The following is a 12,387-nucleotide window of genomic DNA, read 5'->3' as shown; positions in this document are numbered from 1 at the left end:
ATATGCCAAGTGCTGAAAGCGGAAGTGAGTCACATATTGCACAAACTCCCCTGCAGTTGTCAAAATATCCCAAATATCCCAATTTTGAGGCCTGATCCATATTTTGGAGCAAAATTATGGCTCTCTGCACGTTTTTGCAGTTTGAAATTACGACTTTTTATACCCAACATATGCCAAGTATTGAAAGCGGCTGTGAGTCACATTTTGCACAAACTCCCCTGCAGTTTTCAAAATATCCCAAACATCCCAATTTCGAGGCCTGAGCCATATATTGGAGCCAAATTCTGGCTCTTTGCACGTATTCGCATTTTGAAATTTGACTTTTTATACCCAACATATGCCAAGTATTGAAAGCGGCGTTTGGTCACATTTGTCCCAAACCTCCCTGCAGTTTTCAAAATATCCCAAACATCCTAATTTCATAGCCTGAGCCATATTTTGGAGCCAAATTCTGGGTCTCTGCCCGTATTCGCAGTTAGAAATTACGACTTTTTATACCCAACTTGGCCCGGGAAATGGCCCGGGTACAGGCCCAGAAATGGCCCGGGTACATGCCCAGAAATGGCCCGGGTACAGGCCCAGAAATAGCCCGGGTACAGGCCCAGAAATGGCCCGGGTACAGGCCCAGAAATGGCCCGGGTACAGGCCCAGAAATGGCCCGGGTACAGGCCCAGAAATGGCCCGGGTACAGGCCCAGAAATGGCCCGGGTACAGGCCCAGAAATGGCCCGGGTACAGGCCCAGAAATGGCACGGGTACAGGCCCAGAAATGGCCCGGGTACAGGCCCAGAAATGGCCCGGGTACAGGCCCAGAAATGGCCCGGGTACAGGCCCAGAAATGGCCTGGGTACAGGCCCAGAAATGGCCCTGGTACAGGCCTAGAAATGGCCCGGGTACAGGCCCAGAAATGGCCCGGGTTCAGGCCCAGAAATGGCCCGGGTACAGGCCCAGAAATGGCCCGGGTACAGGCCCAGAAATGGCCCGGGTACTGGCCCAGAAATGTCCCGGGTACAGGCCCAGAAATGGCCCGGGTAAAGGCCCAGAAATGGCCCGGGTACAGGCCCAGAAATGGCCCGGGTACAGGCCCAGAAATGGCCCGGGTACAGGCCCAGAAATGGCCCGGGTACAGTCCCAGAAATGGCCCTGGTACAGGCCCAGAAATGGCCCGGGAACAGGCCCAGAAATGGCCCTGGTACAGGCCCAGAATGGCCCGGGTACAGGCCCAGAAATGGCCCGGGTACAGGCCCAGAAATGGCCCGGGTACAGGCCCAGAAATGGCCCGGGTACAGACCCAGAAATGGCCCGGGTACAGGCCCAGAAATGGCCCGGGTACAGGCCCAGAAATGGCCCGGGTACAGGCCCAGAAATGGCCCGGGTACAGGCCCAGATATGGCCCGGGTACAGGCCCTGAAATGGCCCGGGTACAGGCCCAGAAATGGCCCGGGTACAGGCTTAGAAATGGCCCGGCTACAGGCACAGAATTTGGCTCCAAAATATTGCTCAGGCCTCGAATTTGGGATATTTGGGATATTTTGAAAGCTGCAGGGGAGTTTGTGCAAAATGTGACTCACTGCCGTTTTCAGGACTTGGCATATGTTGGGGATAAAAAGTCGTAATTTCAAACTGCGAATACGTGCATTGAGCGAGAATTTTGCTTCAAAATATGGCTCAGGCCTCGAAATTGGGATGTTTGGGATATTTTGAAAACTGCAGGGGAGTTTGGGACAAATATGACCAAACGCCGCTTTCAGTACAAGGCATATGTTGGGTATAAAAAAGTCGCAATTTCAAACTGCGAATACGTGCAGAGAGCCAGAATTTGGCTCCAAAATATGGCTCTGACCTCGAAATTGGGATATTCCGGATATTTTGAAAATTGCAGGGGGGATTGGGACAAATGTGGCCAAACGCCAATTTAATACTTGGCATATGTTGGGTATAAAAAAGTCGTAATTTCAAACAGCGAATACGTGCAGAGAGCCAGAATTTGGCTCCAAAATATGGCTCAGGCCTCGAAATTGGGAGATTTTGGATATTTCGAAAACTGCAGGGTAATTTGTTCAAAATGTGACTCACTGCCACTTTCAGGACTTGGCATATGTTGGGTATAAAAAGTCGTAATTTTAGACCGCGAATACGTGCAGAGAGCCAGAATTTGGCTCCAAAATATGGCTCAGGCCTCTATATTGGGATGTTTGGGATATTTAGAAAACTGCAGGGAGGTTTGGGACACATGTTACCAAACGCCGCTTTCAGTACTTGGCATATGTTGGGCATAAAAATTCGTAATTTCAAAATGCGAATACGTGCAGAGAGCCAGAATTTGGCTCCAAAATATGGCTAAGGCTTCGAAATTGGGATATTTGGGATATTGTTAAAACTGCAGGGTGGTTTGGGACAAATGTGACCAAACACCGCTTTCAGTACTTCGCATATGTTGGGTATAAAAAAGTCGTAATTTAAAACTGCGAATACGTGCAGAGAGGCAGAATTTAGCTCCAAAATATGGCTCAGGCATCAAAATTGGGATGATTGGGATATTTTGAAAAATGCAGGGGGGATTGGGACAAATGTGACCAAACGCCGCTTTCAGTACTTGGCATATGTTGGGTATAAAAAAGTCGTAATTTCAAACTGCAAATACGTGTAGAGAGCCAGAATTTGGCTCCAAAATATGACTCAGGCATCGAAATTCGGATATTTGGGATATTTTGAAAACTGCAGGGGAGTTTGTGCAAAATGTGACTCCATGTAGCTCTCAGTGCTTGGCATATGATGGGTATAAAATTCGTATTTTCAAACTGCGAATACGTGCAGAGATCCAGAATTTGGCTCCAAAATATGGCTCAGGCCTCGAACTTGGGATATTTTATATATTTTGAAAACTGCAGGGGGGGATTGGGACAAATGTGTCCAAACGCCGCTTTCAGTACTTGGTATATGTTGGGTATAAACAAGTCGTAATTTCAAACTGCGAATACGTGCAGTGAGCCAGAATTTGGCTCTAAAATATGGCTCAGCCCATAAAATTGGGATGTTCTGGATATTTTGAAATTTGCAGGGGGGATTGGGTCAAATGTGGCCAAACGCCGCTTCCAGTACTTGACATATGTTGGGTATAAAAAAGTCGTAATTTCAAACTGCGAATACGTGCAGTGAGCCAGAATTTGGCTCCAAAATATGGCTCAGGCCTCGAAATTGGGATATTTTGAAAACTGCATGGGAGTTTGTGCAAAATGTCACTCACTGCCGCTTACAGGACTTGGCATATGTTGGGTATAAAAAGTCGTAATTTCAAACTGCGAATACGTGCAGAGAGCCATAATTTGGCTCCAAAATAAGGCTCAGGGCTCGAAATTGGGAAATTTGGGATATTTTCAAAACTGCAGGGGGGATTGGGACAAATGTGACCAAACGCCGCTTTCAGTACTTGGCATATGTTGGGTATAAAAAGTAATAATTTCAAACTGCGAATACGTGCAGAGAGCCATAATTTGGCTCTAAAATATGGCTCAGACCTCGAAATTGGAATGTTTTGGATATTTTGAAAACTGCAGGGGAGTTTGTGCAAAATGTGACTCACTGCCGCTTTCAGTACTTGGCATATGTTGGGTATAAAAAGTAGTAATATCAAATTGCGAATACGTGCAGAGAGCCAGAATTTGGCTCCAAAATATGGCTCAAGCCTCGAAATTGGGATATTTGGGATATTTTGAAAACAGCAGGGAGGTTGGAACAAATGTGACCAAACGCCGCTTTCAGTACTTGTTATATGTTGGGTATAAAAAAGTCGCAATTTCAAACTGCGAATACGTGCAGAGAGCCAGAATTTGGCTCAAAAATATGGCTCAGGCCTCGAAATTGGGTTATTTGGGATATTTTGAAAACTCCAGGGGAGTTTGTGCAAAATGTGACTCACTGCCGCGTTCAGGACTTGGCATATGTTGGGTATAAAAAGACGGAATATCGAACTGCGAATACATGCAGAGAGAGAGAATTTGGCTTCAAAATATGGCTCAGGCCTCGAAATTGGGATATTTGGGATATTTTGAAAACTGCAGGGAGGTTTGGGACAAATGTGACCAAATGTTGCTTTCAGTACTTGGCATATGTTGGGTACAAAAAGATGTAATTTCGAACTGCGAATACGTGCATAGAGCCAGAATTTGGCTCCAAAATATGGCGTCTATTAGGGAGGCTCCGGCCTCCCCCGATGCTGTGAGCCCCTGGATAGCTGCAGTGAGCACACACTGGCCCAAAAAAAACAGCTAAATTCAAAGATGAGTTCCAGGCGAGGTGTGGAAAGAAAGTCCAGCCAGGAGCGTTCAAACTGCGCGCTAAGATGGCTGACCTTTCGTGCGGGAATCTCTTCCACAACGAAATCTTTTATTGTAGAGCTGTTGACAACATACTTTTATCTCAACTTAAGTTTTCGCCACGCATAATTTTTTCTCATTTGGAAAATACATTATCATCTTCACTATAAATGACTGCTATAGCGTGTCATTTCTGCTCACACTCATCTCTAAATAAAATGATTACAAATACTTCCCAAGACATAAACTGCCTCATCCAGCCCGCCTTTTCCCTCATTCCAAATCCACAAACCCACCAACAATCCTCCAACTTCATGGGAAGGTCAAGCTTCCCAAGACCTTGGAGTCATTGGATATGGGTTTGTGGATGACCTGACCTAGCAGTTTATGCCTTTGGGGAGATCTCCCCCCCCCTGGCATATGCATTAATGATATATAATGCATATGCCAGCCAGTCCAAGTCTAATCTTAAGATTATTCTCCTATCTCTCAATTCAAGGTTAAACATTCAAGGTTAAATGTTTGCCCTTGATCACCAGCAGTAATTGAGGATACAGATGTAAGCTGATTGGAGAGTCGCGTTCTGAGTGTAAACTAGTAGAACGTAAGTCAAGAAACTGCAGATGGCCTATTGTCCGGCACGTGGCACTTCCTATTTATATCCACCTACACTCATTCATTTACGTCTAACCTAAGCTTCAACCAATCAAAGATTCCTGTGCCTATTATGATCCAGTAATATGGATCCAGTGATCCAGTAGTATGATCCACAATCGATTTGAGAATGGTCCAGGACGGACCGAAACGTCGTTGTCCCTTCACCTTCTAGTGTGTGGTCTGGTCGACATACTTCAGCCACGTTAATGTGACTCTTCGTCTGCACATGATCCAGTAATTTGTTCCACAAATCCACAACCCAGTTACCAAACCAGTATTTACCCATGTATTTCCTAAATCTGAACTTATCTTCATTTAAAGCCTTATCAATAGCTTCCTTGTTATGCCCATTCATCTACTTGTACACTTCAATCATGTCACATTAAGGTTTTTCCAACATCTCTTCATACGGAAGCTTTCTAATTTGCGGGATTAACTTTGTCATCCTAACTGACGTGTTCTAGTGAATTATGTCCTTTCTTTAGCATGGCGATCAAAACTGAACAGGATAATCTAAATGGGACCTAAAAACAATACGTTAATAAACCCAGCCGACTTATGGCTAACTCTTCTATAAATAAATCTATGGGAAAGAAAAGCTCTCAGCCTGCTAACAAGAGTGTACAAATCCACAAGGGCCGGGACGAGGATTCAAACCTGCATCCGAGAGCATCCCAGACGCTGCCGTAATCGACTGAGCTACGACATGGTCAAAAGGAGTTGAAACCGAAGTTCTACTGAACTTACTGGATCCTGCAGCCTCTCCGAGGCACAAACCAGTGTTAGTGTAACAAGAATGTGAAGTTTTCTACGTCCATCTAGTTCCACCCGCTCCTCCCCAGAACTAGTTAACTTTACCTTGACTCCTATGATCCAATACTTGTCCACACGTGCCACACTCCTGAAAAAATATTTTTTACATATATTAAGGGCAAGTATAAGTAATTATCAAAAGAATGCACCAAACCAGTTAGACTATGTAGCACCAGGGTAAGTATAAACAGTTTATTTCAAATACAATCGAGTAAGAAAATACAATTATGAATTTCAAGAACACTGGAACCAATCACTGGAAAAGGTGAAATCGCAATGGAGATTAATTACAGATTGTATCAACAATAGCGAGTAGGCAAGACTGATAAGACTGCAATAGCCTAACGGAATACATTTTTGTCTCCGACTCATGAGGCTATGGTTAAGCATCAATGTTCTTTTAAAGTTACATAGAAACACATTACCTTATTAGGGTCTTCCACTAAAACAAACCTTTAGCTAACCTTAGATAAAAGTACTGTGTATTATTAATTTATATAGCTGTCTATTGGCCTAAATTATATAAATAACATGTTTAAAACCTCTTAAGTACAGTATATGGTCTCTGAGCACTAAACTAACGTTAGAAGCCTAGTGATTACATTGTCAAAAATGACCATTTACAGGTGAATTCATTTTACATAGCAGAGTAAACAAGATGCAAACAATTAACATCTTCCATCTATTTGATAAACAATTATCTAGTCGTCCCTTCACTTTCTAGTGTGTGGTTTGGTCAACATATTTCAGCCCCCGTTATTGTGACTCCTCATCTGCAATTATCTTCCCCATTTATCTGCACAATTGCTATCCTGCTATGACCACTCCATCGCCCTAGTCGTTAACACTAAACAATCTAGGGCGACTTGTTGCTGAACATTATATGCCACCTTTAGCTTAGCTACAAGACACCGTGTACATATTATGAAACTACCTTTAATGTCATAATGCAGCAGTTTGCGCGCTCAAAATACAGATTGACAAACTCCTCAGGAACCGTAGGGGAACTTTTGACAAACCGCCGGCTTCCTGTTGCCGTAGATGGCACCATGGAGAAATGGTGGCCCTCTGGTAAATTTAAGTAAATATTACCTAGGAGTTATGATGTACCAGCCAAAAAATATCTGGGACTCACAGTTAATATGAAAACAATCCTTAAGAATAGTTAAACGAATCATTGACTTAAACGAACAACATTGAATATTGAACTGTAAGAGTCTCTTGTGGCCCCATCTGGCCTACTGTGTCCTAATATGGAAACCTGTCTTCAAAAACACATCAATGATTTTCCGCTTTGGATAAAGTTCAAGACAGCAACAACAATCATGCCAGAACTTGTTCAACTGTCACTACCTCGAATCTTTGAAGGACTAACACTATAAAAGTTTAAATTGTTATAGATTTAGATAGATTAGCCTATAAATTTTCCTAGAAATTACCTACTTAATATTATCTGTTAAATTAAGGACCTGCCCTTAGTCCTATGCGTACTAGAGGCTTTACAAGAATGTAAACACATAGGGCTATGTACTCCTTGTCACCTGTCCTCTTAAAAATAGCGTCGCTTTTGGCCGTTTACCCGTATGGCCGAATATGGACATAATTTGAAAATGAAAACAAAATGAAAATAAATTTGGGATTTTTTTTGTCAACAACAATAAGTTAAGGGTCCTCTGATAGGTTAGATGGGCAGGAAATTCTCATAAAGTTTCAAAACGTTATGAAAAATGTTATTGGAAAGAATCCTCTTCTAAGTTTGCCGAGTAAGCCGGACAACTCAAACAGAAAACGGAACAGTGCGTCACTTTTGTGAGTCTATTTCATTTCAAATTACGTCCAAATTTGTCCATAGCGCCGCGCATACCAGCCAAAAGTGACGTTAGTTTTAAGAGGACGGGATGATCAGAAACCCAATATAATTTGTAGTTATATAAATAAATAAATAACAGCCGAGGCCTTTGTAATACTGACCAAGTTCGAGGTCATTAATACAGACCACTTCTCTAAAATGTGATATTTGACACAGACAGGCTGGACAACAGCTTCAAGCTCAATAAGCCACAATGTAACACAGACAATAGGGGTGTTGTTTCCCTCAAAAGATTATTAACCAATGAACCCGCTTAACCACTCAAGTCTGAAATGCTGAGTCATTCCTCTTGTTCCCCATATACACAAGACAAATCCTCAATAAAATAAGGGGGGGGGGGTAGGAAGGCTAAACTTTGACAAGGCGCCGCCGTCTTGTCCCCGTCGAGGCCACTGTAGGTGGTGGCCCTTAGGTCAATTCATCATAGGAGACCTTCTCCTTCCATCATTCTGAATCATGCTCATCATATTAACCTGCACCCCCTCAATCCCCCCCCCCCTCCACCATCTTCACACAATCTGTGGCCAACATTTTTCGTTTCATTCAGATTTTCATCAAAATATGTCGAAGATTTCTCTTTGGGTTGTTTTAAGGGGCATGACAGCCGAGTGGACAGCGCTTCGGATTCATAATCCTGAGGTTCCGGGTTCGATCCCCCGTTGGAGGCTGAAACAAATGGGCACTTTCTTTCACCCTGATGACCCTGTTTACCTATCAGTAAATAAGTACCTGGGTGTTAGACAGCTGCTATGGGCTGCTTCCTGGGGATGTGTAAGAAAAAGAAGACCTGGTCGAGGACAGGGCCGCGGGGGACGCTAAGCCCCGAAATCATCTCAAGATAACCTTAAGATTGCTGGCTAACTACTGGCATGGCTATTAAGGCCACCACAAGCGCACTAATGACTTAACTAGCGGGTACACCTATGGCTGCCACCTGACAGTCACCTCTATATTTTGTCTAAATACATGTAATATACGAAATAATAACGAATAACAACATGAAGTACACAACCCGAACAATCCTTTCTATATTATGATTGAATAATGATATCTGTAACACATTTATTTTTTGCTCACTGGTAATCAACGTGACCCTTGCCAGGCGGCGGCTGGTCGACAAATGAGCCACACATTAAGAAGTGGGATTCCCAGACGCGCCACTCATCCTTACTTCACCATAATATCTAAACTGTCAACCTCTAATACAGTTAAGCATGTGACCACCAGAGGCGCTAATGCTCCCCTATTATTACGCCATCCATATAATGATTGTTCTCATTATTCATTGTTGCAACGTGTAAATACATTCATGTTCTGTAGTGACAGTGTCAGACCTCGAAGGAAGAATTGAAACACCCTTCTGAAGATGTATTATTAATTACGAAAATACTTAAGGAAATTCCTGTTTCAATTCTTCCTTCGTGGTCTGACACTGTCACATTTTCATCACGTGTTAATTGTCGTGATTTACACGCAGATTTTGTAGTGTATATACGACAACTTCAGGAAAGTAATGAGTAGCGGATTTAGTCTAAACAATAATATATGCGTTTTGTTTTTAGTGCCAAATTATCTGGCAAATATACATTTGGAGATGTAGCTCAATCCTTCCTGTAGCCCAATCTTTCCTGTAGCCCAATCCTTCTTGTAGCCCAATCCTTCCTGTAGACCAATCCTTCCTGTAGCCCAATCCTTCCTGTAGCCCAATCCTTCCTTCCAAATCCGATTTGTAATATAATACTATTGGAGGTGTTGTGGTTTCTGTTCTAGGCTCAGGATTGTACCTGGTCCAGGTGTCATCTTATGTCGCGTTTATTTCTTTGTTGCTATATCCATTGTTCACCAACACTTCAGTTAACTTTCAAACTTCCTACTCACGTTGCTCCATTCTGAACAGTGGGTAAGGACTCGACGAATATAAGTGTTTAGAACACTGGCTTTGTGTCTTTGGGAGCACTCACTCCTACTGTTTAGGCATAATCCGATGTTTGTAGGCTTAGTATATACGCTACTGCTTAGAGATGCTCCTGTTAAATTGTGTGTTTATTTGTCTACTTATACTGAATCCTTTTAAAGTTTGTCCTTATCTGTCATTTGCATCAAACCTCATCCCTCCCACTTACCTGTTTGGCAGTGAGTTCTGCTAATCGTGGATTGCTGTTACGTAGCTCATTTGGCTTCATAATAGTTGGATGGCTGAAAAAAAAGGCTTCAATTAAACAGAGCAGAAATTTATGAGAATGATGTTCAAAAATACCAAATAGTTATTATTTTTTCTGTAGAAAACAATGTCTTACAGACAGGGTAAAAGAAAATGAATGTAATGAAACCTCATTTACTTGGCGAGAGCCAGAGGCTCCCTGGAGCTATCCAGGCTGATATGGATGTACTAGATTTTGGCATCAGTCAGTGTGAATGGAGTTCTACTGAATTGCAATCTCTCAGCAAATGATTTTTTTTTCACCCTCATTGTTTGGCGTGATCGCCAACATGGTATTTAGAAAAAGTTGATCTGCTGCTGACCTCTTGCTAAATCTCTCCACTAAGTGACATTAGACACTGGATGAATCATAGATCAGCAGTGTTGTTGATCTAAATATAGCAGGTGCATCTGAGTGGGTTTGGATTAGTAGGAAAGCATCACGCCCTAGCCCCAGTCACCATTCTGCAATATAAAAAAAATCCCCCATGCTTTCCACATCACTTTATTATACCCAACATATGCCAAGTACTGAAAGCGGCGTTTGGTCATATTTGTCCCAAACCCGCCTGCAGTTTTCAAAATATCCCAAACATCCCAATTTCGAGGACTGAGCAATATTTTGGAGCCAAATTCTGGCTCTATGCACGTATTCGCATTTTGATATTACGATTTTTATACCCAACATATGCCAAGTACTGAAAGCATCAGGGAGTCTCATTTTGCACAAACTTCCCTGCAGTTTTCGAAATATCCCAAACATCCCAATTTCGAGGCCTGAGCCATATTTTGCAGCCAAACTCTGGCTCTCTGCACGTATTCGCAGTATGAAATAACGAATTTTTTATACCCAATATATGCCAAGTACTGAAAGCGGCGTTTGGTAACATTTGTCCCAAACCCCCCCTGCAGATTTCAAAATATCCCAAACATCCCAATTTCGAGGCCTTAGCCATATTTTGGAGCCAAATTCTGGCTCTCTGCACGTATTCGCAGTTGGAAATTACCACTTTTTTATACCCTACATATGCCAGGGACTGAAAGCGGCGTTTGGTCACATTTGTCTCAAACCCTCCTGCAGTTTTCAAAATATCCCAAACATCCCAATTTCGAGGCCTGAGACATATTTTGTAGCCAAATTCTCGCTATCTGCACGTATTTGCGGTGTGAAATTACGATTTTTATACCCAACATATGCCAAGTCCTGAAAGCAGCAGTGAATCACATTTAGCACAAACTCCCCTGCAGTTTTCAAAATATCCCAAACATCCCACTTTCGAGGCCTGAGCCATATTTTGGATCCAAATTCAAGCTCTCTGCACGTATTCGCAGTTTGAAATTACGACTTTTTATACCCAACATATGCCAAGTTCTGAAAGCGGCGTTTGGTCATATTTGTCCCAAACCACCCTTCAGATCTCAAAATATCCCAAACAACCCAATTTCGAGGATTGAGCAATATTTTAGAGCCAAATTCTGGATCTCTGCACGTATTCCCAGTTTGGAATTACGACTTTTTATACCCAACATATGCCAAGTCCTGAAAGCGGCAGTGAGTCACATTTTGCACAAACTCCCCTGCAGTTTTCGAAATATCCTAAATATCGCAATTTCGAGGCCTGAGCCATATTTTGGAGCCAAATTCTGGCTCTCTGCACGTATTCGCAATTTTAAATTACGACCTTTTATACCCAACATATGCCAAGTACTGAAAGCGGCATTTGGTCACATTGGTCCCAAACCTTCCTGCAGTTTTCAATATATCCCAAATATTCCAATTTCGAGGCCTGAGCCATATTTTGGAGCCAAATTCTGGCTCTCTGCACGTATTCGCAATTTTAAATATGACTTTTTATACCCAACATATGCCAAGTACTGAAAGCGGCATTTGGTCACATTGGTCCCAAACCTTCCTGCAGTTTTCAATATATCCCAAATATTCCAATTTCGAGGCCTGAGCCATATTTTGGAGCCAAATTCTGGATCTATGCACGTATTCCCAGTTCCAAGTTACGACTTTTTATACCCAACATATGCCAAGTCCTGAATGCGGTAGTGAGTCACATTTTGTACAAACTCCCCTGCAGTTTTCGAAATATCCTAAATATCGCAATTACGAGGCCTGAGCCATATTTTGGAGCCAAATTCTGGCTCTCTGCAGGTATTCGCAGTTTGAAATTACGAATTTTTTATACCCAACATATGCCAAGTACTGAATGCGGCGTTTGGTTACATTTGTCCCAAACCTCCCTGCAGTCTTCAAAATATCCCAAACAACACAATATCGAGGCCTGAGTCACATTTTGGAGCCAAATTCTGGCTCTATGCACGTATTCGCGGTTTGAAATTACGAGATTTTATACCCAACATATGCCAAGTCCTGAAAGCAGCAGTGAGTCACATTTCACACAAACTCTCCTGCAGTTTTCGAAACATCCCAAATATCCCAATTTCGAGGCCAGAGCCATAATTTGGAGCCAAATTCTGGGTCTCTGCACGTATTCGCAGTTTGAAATTGCAAATTTTATACTC

At 42.6% G+C, this 12,387-nt stretch overlaps 1 long non-coding RNA gene across 1 annotated transcript in view; it reads right to left on the bottom strand.

Moving 5' to 3' along the window:
• The window catches only part of LOC138367706 (uncharacterized), a 633,486-nt gene extending 623,632 nt beyond the window's left edge, over positions 1–9,854 (bottom strand). Inside the window, exons 1-2 of the long non-coding RNA XR_011229401.1 lie at positions 9,779–9,854; positions 5,831–5,873 (exon numbers count right to left, since the gene is read on the bottom strand). This is a non-coding gene — a long non-coding RNA (uncharacterized lncRNA). The remainder of the gene's footprint in view (positions 1–5,830; positions 5,874–9,778) is intronic.
• Positions 9,855–12,387: the final 2,533 nt, after the last annotated feature.

This window comes from Procambarus clarkii, chromosome 23, assembly GCF_040958095.1.
Source record: "Procambarus clarkii isolate CNS0578487 chromosome 23, FALCON_Pclarkii_2.0, whole genome shotgun sequence".
NCBI classification, from domain to species: Eukaryota; Metazoa; Arthropoda; class Malacostraca; order Decapoda; family Cambaridae; genus Procambarus; species Procambarus clarkii.
The sequence above is the reverse complement of the archived record's forward strand: the minus strand, read 5'-3'. Positions and strand labels throughout refer to the sequence as shown.